The sequence below is a fragment of the Anastrepha obliqua genome, chromosome 4 (assembly GCF_027943255.1).
Source record: "Anastrepha obliqua isolate idAnaObli1 chromosome 4, idAnaObli1_1.0, whole genome shotgun sequence".
Taxonomy (NCBI): domain Eukaryota; kingdom Metazoa; phylum Arthropoda; class Insecta; order Diptera; family Tephritidae; genus Anastrepha; species Anastrepha obliqua.
In genome coordinates this window covers 76609730-76621486 of record NC_072895.1, presented here as the reverse complement: position 1 = coordinate 76621486, position 11757 = coordinate 76609730, and the positions used below count along the sequence as shown (strand labels likewise).

At 35.3% G+C, this 11757-nt stretch overlaps 1 long non-coding RNA gene across 1 annotated transcript; it reads right to left on the bottom strand.

Annotated features, from left to right (window-relative positions):
* Positions 1-10545: 10545 nt before the first annotated feature.
* LOC129245305 (uncharacterized) lies at positions 10546-11494 on the bottom strand. The gene is made up of 5 exons (XR_008582403.1): positions 11408-11494; positions 11259-11347; positions 11137-11204; positions 10760-11080; positions 10546-10703 (listed from the first exon to the last, which is right to left on the bottom strand). It is a non-coding gene; the product is annotated as an uncharacterized LOC129245305 (long non-coding RNA).
* Between the last annotated feature and the right edge of the window lie 263 nt (positions 11495-11757).

Here is an 11757-nt window from a genome sequence, read left to right as displayed (position 1 = left end):
TTTTTTTTTACTTTGTTTAAAAAGGGGAACTCAAAATTTGTTAAGTTATAGATAATTTTAATGCATGGCCTATTAAATGTTATATGAGTTGTTGTAGTAGCATATGGAAAATCCACATAAAAGGTAATATGTGACTTCAAACCCTGTGCAACTCTCTACTCTTATAGAACTCAATTCAAGATTAATTGAACTTGGCGGCAATTGGAGGAAGGAAAAAATGGAAAAAACCTCTCAAATGATGAAGTCTATTTTCCGCTGAATGGATGAATTATTGCCAGATTTTAAACGATATCAGACGTTTATCACATAGAATTAATTTTAATGCATTTGAAGATGGCAATCTTAGCTGGTCATCGAGATCGCTTGAGTTAACGCTTTTAGATTTCCCCATAGAGAGCATTTTAAAATGCAATCTATTCGAATAAACCAAAAGCAATCAGTGTTGCAGTCAACTTAAATACAACCCTCCCTTACCAAAAATAATATCTTTTTAAATTGTTTTATTAAATATCAGGAAATTATGTCAGTTAATTCAAGTTCATCTTTGGCTTACAGTTACAATTACGTAATATTATTATTTACTTTAATAAGCCGAGAAATACAGTAACGTGTTTTAGAATAGATATTTGGTTTGATTATTGCACTACAATCGCCCACGATATACAATACAACTTTAAATATATTACTGTCATGTGAAAAGCTTATTAAGGCTGTATACACCTGCACTATACATGCGAGTACATATGAATGTAACAAGTCACAGTAGCAACAAGGAGTAGAAAAGAAAGAAGTATGAAGGGGAAGTATGATAACTTACTTTTGTTTAATATTTGATACCCAACGGAATAATAATGACAAAATGAGCAACTTCCATGCGGTCGCAGACGTTGTTGCGACAAGAGTAAAAACAACCGTAAAGGCAAGTAGAAAAGCATCTCACAAGATGTTCCTCCCAGAATACAAACTCAAATAAATACCCATGTGTACGCACACACTAACGCGCGCATACACAAATACATACATATTTTTACATATGTATATATACGAGTACATACATTCATACATCATCCTGCATATCTGTGTTCAGTTGCGCTTATTCTCACCCAAGGATAACTCAGGAGCAGGAACATATGAATGAATGTATGTATATCTAAGCCAATATATTGTGTATGTGCGTAACAAGTATTCGTTCGCACCAACGTTGTCCCTATGGATTAAAAAACGCAGCTGTACACATGCAAGTACATTGGCACAAGCGCAATGGCCGAATGTAAAACAGTGACGACTTTCAGGCCACACATGTAACTTGTTACATTTTTAGTTGACATTAGACAAATCTGACTTGAGCTGTTTCAATCTTTTAAGTCATGTTATTTTAGGCTTTTGACATAAAATAGTATTGCCCATATTTACATTAGTACGAATAAATAAATATATTAATTTATTGAGTTGATATTAGTCCCATTTAATATTTAGTTTTCTCAAAATTATGTCTAAGAATTATTAGTAAATTCGTTTGGAGTACTTATAAATTAGTAGTACTTAGTAAGTAAGCGTTATTTTTTCAAAAATTAGTTTTTGATATAAAATGGTTCTAAAACCCACAACTCACAATCTAGCAGTGCTTATTCTTATTTTGTATATATGGCGATAACATCCGAGCTCCTCCTCCTATTTGTGATGCTCCTGTCTTGATGTGTTTCCACAAATGGAGCGACTTACAATTTTGCGTCGCCTCAGAACAATCGATAGTTTTTTGTGAATAGCTTTTTCATAGCACTTAGAGTATGACTTTTGAAGCCGAGGAGTAACCGCTATAAGAAAGAACCTCTTGTATTAGTTTAGGGGTTTCACGACCACAGCGGGTTTTGAACCCGGACACTATCGAATGGCATTCATGCACCGACCACTGCACTGGCTATGGCGGCCGCCTATTCTTAAAGAGATGTGCTTATTTAATTATAATCACGTCTTCAGAGGACTTCAGGCCTATAAGTCTTATCTCCTTAATTCTGAAGGTGTTCGAGACTATCACATTCGAGAACACTCTGAAACTAAATTATCTCCAGCCAAGCATCCCTACCTGAAAGGGAAATCTACCAAAACAGCCTTATAGGAGGTAGTAGGGACTTTGGACAAATCTCTGGAAGGGAAAAAATTCACTTTGGTGGCATTTATAGACATACAGAACGCCTTCAATAATGTTAGGGCTGAGCCTAATAGGCTATAGACCCTGCACTAAATAGTATAAAGGTAGAAACCCCTATGTGTCTCTGGATCTTATCCCTGCTAGGCTGTAGGAAAATTAATACAGCCGCGGGAGGGGCCAGAATCACTAGATTCTGCAGGGCGGTGTCCTTTCGTCTCTCCCTTGGCTAGTAGCTATTGACGAAGCTCTAATTTAGAGGACTGCACTGCCACTGCCGCCCTTAACGCCATTCTGCACCTTCCGTTGATTTTCAAGTTCAATCAATTGCCGCTCAGAGCTCTATTAAGATGAAGGAGGTTGACCTCTGGAGGCAAATTTTGAGGCGAATTTCTCCTTTCTTCTCTGTACTTCGTACAGATCTCCTCATCCGCAAACTGGGCTTTGAGGTTTGAGGTTTGTGTTATGGCTATCTTCCCAGGGAGCTGGATTGGAAGGAAGGAGAGTATGACGGGCATAAATACCTCTTTTTTCACCGACATATTCAAGATGGAATCTGAAGTTGGAGTGGGGGTTTTCGCTAGATGAGTCAAAATTTCAGTCAGCTGCCGAAAACTGGTGATGTTTTTCAAGCAGACGTCCTCGCGATTTTGCAGACATGCAAAATTCTTATACATATGAGGAGCAGATCAAACGTCTGGAATGCAAAGAAAACATTTCTCTCATCTGGGTTTTAGAGCATAGGAAGATAGAGAGAAATGAATGAAATTGCCGATGAGATTGCCAGGAAAGGGTCGGCAGAACACATTTCAGTTGTCCCCATCTTAGACATCGGTGTGCCCTTCACCGTCGTTAAAGTGAAACTGCATAATTCTTTTCTTTAAAAACCGCAACACAAAAACACTTTGATCTCAGTGCGGCAGATGCTGGACGCCACTCAATTTCTAAAGCCATAGCGATGGTCACCTGGTACTGGGTGATCCGAAGTCATACGGAGAAGCTTGGACTTCCGTACAACCCCCATGGCGGAATCTGTGGAGAACCGGCAGAGAAAGGGACTGTTGAACACTTTCTTAATTAGTGTGCATTTGGGGGATAGACTGAGATTCCTTTTCTCTCCTCTACTACATCAACAGCACTAGATGGCTGTAGATGGTTTTCCTTCCTTTAAGTTTTTGAAATTTTTCGCAGCTAGTGGTCTACATTATGGTATCAAAACGGCAGTACTTTGGACACCTAACCCACCTATCTACCAATGTAAATGTATAAAATATTTACAAAATTATATTTTGAACTGTAAACCCTGTTTAGTTGAAGCGACTTTCAAAATTTGTAGTAATATTCAAAGTGAAGTAAAATTGAAATGCAAGCAATTGAGTAATCGAAAAAAGTGAAAACGTCCTTTAGCTTAGAGAATACTTAAATTATCATATCGGTTAGTAAATCTAACTTTATTAGTTAGATAACTTTAATGTCTGTAGCAAACAAAAAAATTAATTTACATACACTATTACAGAAATCTTCTGCGATATCTTTGGGTCAGCACATGGCGAAAATGCTCTCAACTATGGTAAGTCATATGCATGTATAGTATGTATATTTTTATACAGTGGCTCGCCGCTTATTTTATGCAGCGTAACTATCAATTCTAATGGTACAAACACATTGACGAATTTCTAATTTCAACGTGGCAACGGCACTCCACGACGTAATTTTATTTTTCTCTGCAAATGTCGTCGTAAAGCCAGCTTCTTACATAAATATTTCGAATGCGGCAGCGACAAGCAAAAAAGTTGATTTAGAGGTTTTACGTTACTATTCATTTAAAATTTGTGTGGCCAATATTCTTGGTTGGATAAAAAGAAAAGAACATGGATGCCTTGTCCAGGAACTAGTTATCAATTTCGCAGCAATGATTGCTAAAATTGCACATATAACAAACACAGCTTATGAAGCGTATAACAAGTTCATGCAGAAGTAACCGTAGATGCAGGGTTCATCCTCTTAACATGAAATGGGAGGAAAGAAGATTTTTCAGTGGACGGATGTGCCTTTCCTCCAAAAAAAAACTTCATCTATAGTAATTTTTAAGTCTGAAATAGATCTTTGAAATTGTTAGTAAGCTATTAATATACAAAAATTAACAATATTAATAAATTATGGGCGCAAAACGTACCAAATACAATAAGGTGCACAAGCGAGATGAATAAATTTTAATTTAACAAGCAGTTGTTCGTTATGGCGCATATATTTTCATTGCTGCCTGACCAGCAGCAAATCTCTCAAATTGATATATCTTGTTTCAAGTAAAATAATAAAGAAAATAATATTATTTATATCTTTAGAACTATCGAGTATTATTGCATTTAAGTGTGCATAGATATTTTATCTTTTTTGATTAAATAACGAGAGATTTATAAAAAGCTTTATAAAATTCGATATTCTACTTCAGTGGCAGCACGCCCTTTGCGAGTTGTCGCTAACTAAATTAGAGATTGATTAATTTCGGCGATTTTTGCAGCCGGAAGTCGTGCTGTCGTCAGAATAATTGGGTTCATAAGAACGTTTTTATATTTGACAGATGCTGCATGTCGTCTGCTGTCGTCAATGTGTTTATACAATATAGCTTCTTAACTACAAAACTAAGAGGTATATGAAAGATATAACGGGTGATTTTTTAGCTATTATCTTTTTAAACAGTTGGTTAAAACAGCTGACGCACGTTTCGTGTTTTGTTTCACTGTCAAACATCTTCAGTTTGGTCTATAATTTAAGCATGAATCGTCTTACAAACGAACAACGCTTGCACATCATTGAATTTTATTATAAAAATGTGTGTTCTGTTAAGAAAGTTCATCGCGCGCTTCTTCCATTTTATGGTCAGTTTAATCGACCCACTGAAGCGGCTATTCGAGCTATTGTGACTAAATTTAGAACCAAATTTACATTATTGGACATCAAACCACCAATACGCTTACGTAGAGCGCGAACTGAAGAAAATATCGCAGCTGTATCAACAAGTGTTAATGATGACCATCAATTATCGATTCGTCGCCGTTCGCAGCAATTGGACCTCTGTTACACAACGCGCGGAAAATTTTGCGAAAGGATTTAGGTGTGAAGCCTTTCAAAATATAGCGGATGCAAGAATTGAAGCCGAACGACCTACCGCAACGCAGAATTTTTGGTGAATGGGCTCTTGAAAAGTTGGCCGAAGATCCACTTTTTTATCGAAAAATTGTGTTCAGCGACGAAGCTCATTTTTGGATCAATGGGTACGTAAATTAGCAGAATTGTCGATTTTGGAGTGAAGATCAGCCAGAAGAATTGCAAGAGCTATCAATGTATCCAGAAAAGGTCACGGTTTATGGGCTGGAGGTATCATTGGATCGTACTTCTTCAAAGATGCTGGGAATCGTAACATAACTGTGAATGATGAGCGCTACCGTGAAATGATATCCAACTTTTTTTTGCCCAAAGTGCAGGGCTTGACTTGCATGACATGTGGTTTCAACAAGACGGTGCCACATGCCAACATACCACACAGCACGCGTGACAATGGACTTGTTGAGAGGCGAGTTTGGTGAACATTTTATTTCACGTTCGGGACCTGTTAATCTGTCAATTGGCCACCCAGATCGTGCGATATAACGCTTTTAGATTACACTGCCCTGTAAAATTTCAATTTTTCTGATGCGAATAAGATGTGACCTAGTGTTCCCGAAGGGAATTTTCGCGCTGAGCACGAATCCGAGTTCAAAAATTTTCCATCACGTCAGGTTTTCAAAAAAAGGGGGTTGAAACCCCTAAAAATAGCGTATTTGGCCATTTTTCAAAAATTGTGGAGCAGAACCCTGACGTGCTACGATCTTCGTTATTATCAGTAATTGAAGGTTGAACTTTGCTCTTTGAAATAAGCCCAAACCCAAATTGTTCGCATGCACCCTTAGAGTAGGGGGTGTACTTATGTCTACGGGGGTAGGGAAAAAAATGAACATAGGAACTTATCTACACCCAAGATAAGATATTATTTCTTTTTAAATGGAATGTTTGACTTCAGATTTGTAATTAAATTATATGGACTGTACTGTCGATTTAAATAAAAACTTTATACATTCTTCTGAATGTTACGTGAGATTTTTTGAAAAACTTTCCTATAGCTCTTAAAAAATCACCCTTTATATACTATACATAATTGGCGCTTACACCCTTTTTGGGTGCATGCCCAAGGCCCTCCTCTTATTTGTGTGTGGTTGATGTTGTTCCACAAATGGAGGGACCAACTCCCAACTGCAAATGGTTTTTATGATAAGCTTTTTCATTAGCAAAAATAAGCTCGGAGGCTTACCACTGCCTGAAAAAACTGTTTCTATTATTTAATGTTCATGCACGGTTATTCGATCCTATGCACCCCCGAAAGGTAGTCACGTCCCAACCCATTCGACTACAGCGGCCGCCATAGAAAGGGAGATGGTACCATTGAAAAGAGAAAAAACGCATCATTATAAAATAACTTAATTTGTTGCGATAACATATATTTAAATAACTGAAAGCTAAATAAACTAAAAGTACTGCTTAATTTCAGATTTGTGCCTGCTTTAAAATACCACTCGCATTCCACGCCATCAATTTGATATGTTCATTTTTATTTCTAACTCGTGTCCAAAAGTTCCTGGTGGAAAATCATTTTTTTTTTTGCACCGGACTTTTTGATAACAATTGTTGCATATGTTGCCACGATTTGTTTGATATGCTCGATATGCTAGGTTTTAATATTAGAGTCTCTCCTATTCATGCTAGTTTTATTCTGCATCTTTTGATGCCTACAGCGGAACTAACCATTCGGATGGTTTGAAAATATGTAGGTATCTTCTTTGGTGGAACAACATTAAAATTTATACCACAAATAGGATATTTAATAATATATCATATAACTGACTATTCACAAAGATACCCTTTATTTGATCTAAGCTCAACAAATTGGTACTTGGTTGGTTGGTTGACATGCAAAAGTGTTCATAAAACCGTGCAGTATAGAAAAATATACTGCAATTGAAGTCGTTAATTTGTATCATAAGGAGTACTAGTACGCTAGTCAAACTTTTGTTTACTTATATATTTCAAAGTTACAACTAAGACTTCTTTAAATATGTTATTTTTGAAAATGTACCTCTAAATCGTGATTAAATACCCAAATAGAAGAGATGGTTTTTGGCAAGACATTGCCCAAATAATATAAATAAATTTAAAATTACTATTTTTCTTGTTACTGGATTTTTTAAACATGTTAACATATTTTAAATAATTTTTGTTCCATAATTTGCTTATTAGTTACAATACCCGAACTAAAAGTTTAAAAATTTAAATGGTTAAAGTCCACAATGGTATAACACGATGACTTGCTTTGAAAATTTCAACTCCAAAAAGGTTTTCATTGCTTTCCAGAACACTGAAATTACTTCACAAAACTCATTCCTACGTCATTTGGGCCAGCAACACCTAGGAATCACATCAAATGAAGATAATATATGTTTGCCTTTAACAACTCTTTTATGCTGTTCATATAATGTATGGATCGTAAGTATTTCTCTAGAGATTTTGAGTACATGTAAACAATACAGCCAGAGATAAGTAGAAAAGAGCAAATAAGCGAAGAATTGTTTTCAGATGCAAATAGAATAGGGTTGGCATTTTGGAGCCAAACACATATAAGCATTTCGCATATTGCATAACACGCACAGATGCTCTGGCAATAAATGCGATCATACTGGCATATCCTTACTTTCAAAAGCCGTGTCATTACAGTCAGTTGTGTGTCTTTAATGTCAACTTGGTCCAACAGCGGTCGTTACAAACGCTATGTTACATGTTGCTGCTGCGTTCCTACTGATGCCACCCAAGTGCCATAATCCTGCCACAGAGGAATATTTCCTTTATAACGCACGAGGCATATAAGTCGTACCCAATCGAGTCGTAACGTAAGTATGAGCCAAGAAGGACACATCCGACTCACATTGATACGCTGGCATTCGCTTCAGTATAGCAATTATTTGCCAACCATAAGTAGACGTTGACCATTGATAAAACTATGGCATATATACATACATATATACATACATAATCACCATACCTACATACACAAGCACACTTGCATTGGAAAAATATATTTGTACTTACATAACTGTATTAAAAAGTACCCTGCAGTCAATTTTAGTAGTGTCCCATAAAAGGACTGGTGAGGTTTGAAACCGTACCCGTTCTTTTATTTTATCTAACAAACATTTTTTTACCAGGCCTGAATATAAAGTAATCAGCATTTGTTTGGAGTCAGATTGATATTTTAGAATTAATATGAAATACATACATATATATCTTCTATACAAAACGAGAATTTCGTTATTTACTTAATCACATTTTACCGAGTAAATGTCTTAACAAAGTTGCTCATATTTTAAATTGCTTAGTTTTTATTTCTAATTTTTATAATTTCTAATCTATGGCAATTTGAAATATGACATTTATGGCAATTAAGTGAATGCTAGAAATAATTCAAAACAAAAAATATGTACCGCAACTTACGCATATTGAAATTTGACACTAACAAAATTAAGCTCTACACATTTTCCTTTTGACTTATTTTCCGTTTTGACGTACGTATTTCCGACGATTGATTTGAATTTTGTGGTGTATTACGAGACTTCAAGTTTTTTTTGCCCTTTGCCGCAAAAAAACCCATCTATTGAGATCATGATTCAATTATACAAGGTTAAGTAAAGTTTGACATCTGATTTCGGATGCTACTTAATCCATTGATGCAATTTAGAAGCAAGGGAAAAAAGGGCATAAGTTTATCCCCTTTCTGAAAATGTAGTAAAAAATTGAAAAAGGTCCTTGTAAGCCGTAGAATAATTTTATGTTATTTTATAAGTGGTACTTAATTATTTATATTTTTAACTTAACTATTCCCATGGATTTGTGTCATATACCTCTGCAGTAGATTCTGTTTTTATGCGGTAGATACGTTCCGCAAGAAACAGCATAAAAAAGCTACCAGTTCTATAGTAAAACTATCGATACGTTTCAAAAGTGCTAAGAACCGCATAAATCTGAAATAATGTAATAAAATCGCATAAAAAAGGGCACTAGTCCCATATTATAACTATAGATACGTTCCATAGACCGCATGAATCTGAAATAATTAAATAAAATCGCATAAACAAAATATTGTATTTTTGAAAATTATATCTTTATTTAAGAAACGTCAGAACCGAAAAATAAATTTACGTCAGAAATAGAATCAGACAATACCCGCATGTTGCGCATTCATTTAGGATTTGGCGTAAAATCACTTCCGTCACTTGAGGAAATGTACACGTCTGATCTAGATGGTTATGCAGGCGGTTCCATACTTGTAGGGTTAGCATTTTTGATGTAATCTGTGTTGAGTTTTTGCTTAGCTGGTTTAGAATCTTGTTTATATGTACAATTCCCGATAGGTCGACATACATTTTTTAATTAAAAAAAAACCGCACTATTTCAAAACCGCATAAAAAAAAGCCGCATAAAAACAGAACCTACTGTATATGTATTTTTACTTATTATTTCATCCTGCTGGCTCAAGTCCATCCCATAGGGCTTTTTTGCAGCAGCAGTTTGAAAATTCGAAAACTTTGTATTGAAAATATCGAACCAACCATTCACCGTATCAATGAACTCTGCTGTTTCCATGGGCTGATACATATCGAGCCCCAACGCATAACACCTTCGGATTACACGCAGAAATATGTGATGTTACTTATATATGTGTTTTAAGTTAGTTCGCAGTTGTAAAACAAATATTAGTTAGATGGGAAACGAGACAAAAGTAAAAAAATGGAGTCTCTAAAAGAGTATTTTCATTACATTAAAATGGAAATGCAGCTAGTAAACAAAAATATTTTGGAAAATTATTTCACTCTTATGCATATAAAGCCATGTTTAGTAACCTTTGCATTACGACGTGTTGCAAATTTCCTCATTTCAGTACCGTACGAACGTAAATGTACGTTTCATAACTGTTTTTACAAAAATGATGTTTTTTTAAAAATGATATCCCACCGTAAAGCTCCCTGCCGTTGAATTGGTTAAACGCTGATTCCAACATTTTAATTTTATCTAAGAACTCGGTGCTTGGTTTAACTAATCCGCCCTTAGATAAAGTGTCAACCCAAGTAAATGTAGGCTCATTGCATGAACAATCGGTCAACTTTAATTTGCGTATTATGAAATTGGCAATATATTCAAGAGCATCTTCGTGTAAGCTATCAAAGACATTGCGAAAGCAGAAGTTCAGTCGATCATTCCTCCACGTAAGAAAAACATTGGAGTTAGAAGAGTTAAAATTGAAAAAATTATAAATTTATTAGTTTATTGTTTAAAATTTGTCTACCTTAATATTTTATTAGTATAGTTAGGAAAATATATTCATATAGTCTAAAACTAATACATCGAAAAATTTCTATATTGATAACATAATCCACTTTTAGTAATTGCGATGATTCGGGCAGAAATCAAAAACCTGTAAACCAAAAATCTTAAAAATTGTTAATTCATAAATATAGCACTACAACTTACATGTAAATGTAGACGTAAAGCGCGAGGACTTGCTCGTGTAGGTGTTGCGCATGCATTTACGTACAGCATATTGTTCTAGACCGGGTAGCGTGAAGAGCCAGTTCGGAAGCCAAATTGATTTCAGTGGTAGCAGAACTAGGCACATAATGACCGTCACATGTCAAACACTTACTAGGTATTTGCACCATCATACACAGCACGATCAATGTCATCTATGAAATGGTAGAAATACGCGGTAGAAATACGCGCATACATGCCTTCGTTTCTAAAAACCAGCTCTTCAACACACATCTTCCGCTGCACTTGCTCGTCTGTGAAGTCCTACAAATAAAAACTTTTAAAACCAATTTATTAGCAAATATTCTAATAGAACTTACTAACTGTAGTTTATGTATTGTATGTAAGGTGGTCACTATTATATTTGCAAAAACTCTGTTCTAAAAACCTATTAATGAAAAAGTTTAATAAGAATTTATACAAATGTCTGATCTGGACTTACGTTTATGAAAATTCACCAACCGGTAGTTTTCGGCAGCAGAAAGGCGACTCCAAATAATCGACTACCACGATATGTAAGACATAATCGACCTAAATAGTGAAAAATGCCATTAATTTACAAAATAATTAGCTTTTATTAAAAAGACTTACCTAAATGTGGCTATATGGTAGCTATTTATCGCAATGAAAAGCACAATTGTAATGTAATTTTCACAGAACTTTCAATAGAATTGAAAGATGCGAAAGTGCGAAATGGAATAGGCAAAACAGTATTGCCTGCTAACTTTTTCAGCAAAAATTTTAACTTCTACGCTTTTGAGTACTTTTTCTTTAGAATTTGCTCTGAAATAAAAAGTAGCTTTTCCAAGAGGACAACACGGATTTATTAAGTAGCTTCAAGATGGCTAACACAGGGTGAAAATTGGCTACTTACATCACCTTTAATTATTGCTTCATGTATTGAGATTTTAAAAGGTTCAAATATTCCACAACTCTCCGTT